Consider the following 1,387-nt stretch of genomic DNA (forward strand, 5'->3'; position numbering starts at 1 on the left):
AAGACAAGAACATCAATCTATTCCCATATGTGCCCTAACTAGGGATGGAACCAGCAACCTCTGTGCTTCCTGGACGAAGCCCTAACCAACTGAGCTATCTGGCCAGGGCTAGCATTTTCCTTTTAATTTTAGCTATTGTATTAGGGTTCTCCAGAGAAACATAACCAATAGGAAATTATAGAAGCAATATATGTATATAATGTTTCTTTTTTTATTTATTTTTACAACACAGTGTCTTATTCTTATATGTGTAAAAAACAAGCATTTAGATTTCAAAATTTATATTACATAATGACCAGTAGCAGTTTTAAGCATTTCAACAATGCTTATGAATTCTTCTTTGCTGACATAAACAAGGCTATAATTCCATGTTTAAAAGGCAGGACTTGTCCCAAGTGGACATGTTATACATCCTATAGCTATTCAGTCCACGCTGCTCAGGAGCCTCTCGTGACTCTGTCTTCTTCCATCTCCTTTTCACCATTGTGGGTGGGGACTGATCTGCACTCTCTGCCAGGCATCTGACCCAACTGCAGCAAGCCCTTCGGCCACTCCACTTCAACCAGAGTTGATGTGTTTGCTACAAAGTTCTTGATGGCTTCTACATCCCCTTTTTGTCATTTGGCAAGCCAGCGTCTGATTGAAAGTTGTGCTTTTCCCAATAATATCTTTTGCAAGTTATGCACCATGTTTGCCCTTAAACATTTTCTCTGCTTCCTGACGCTCTTTCAGTTTCACCTTCTAGAAATCCAGTACTCTGACTTGTAGAACTTTATAAATTATGTACTCTGTACTGTTTCTTATTTGTTACAGGATTTCCTAGGATACTTAAGTAAGTCAGAGATTTCAGACATGCCAAATGGTCCAGGTCACCCAGTTCCACAAGGCTGTTATTGGTGAGAATGAGTTCTGTCAGGACAGAGCCTGACCAAGTCCCTCACCTATATGTCTATTCTATTGTTATTCACCAATAATGTTTTCAGTCTTTTCAACAAAGGAAAACCACCAGTGTCCTAATTTCATTGTCAGAAAAATCAATAGCATCAAACTGATCTAAGAGCACCCAGATTTTCAACGACAGGAGTTTTACATCCCCAAGATGCAGCTTATTTGTTCCGCATGATATTAGTGTATTGTTCCACCTGCTCAATCAGCTCCTCCATCAGCTTCACCATCCTCTATGTATATGATATTTATTATAAGGAAATAGCTCGTGTAATTATGAAGGCTAAAACAACCAAGACCTGTAGTCAGCAAGCTGGAGACTCAGAAGATCTGATGGTATAAATTCTCATCCAAAAACCAACTGTATGGAGAGCCAAGAAGAGCAAATTTTTCAGTCCCAGAAAAAGCAAAAAAAGACCAATGTCCCATCTCAAATAGGCAA

General features: G+C 39.1%; 1 pseudogene; it reads right to left on the reverse strand.

Moving 5' to 3' along the window:
* Positions 1-437: 437 nt before the first annotated feature.
* On the reverse strand, positions 438-1,175 carry LOC136378878 (U2 small nuclear ribonucleoprotein A' pseudogene; annotated as a pseudogene).
* Between the last annotated feature and the right edge of the window lie 212 nt (positions 1,176-1,387).

Source organism: Saccopteryx leptura, chromosome 7 (genome assembly GCF_036850995.1).
Source record: "Saccopteryx leptura isolate mSacLep1 chromosome 7, mSacLep1_pri_phased_curated, whole genome shotgun sequence".
Lineage (NCBI taxonomy): Eukaryota > Metazoa > Chordata > Mammalia > Chiroptera > Emballonuridae > Saccopteryx > Saccopteryx leptura.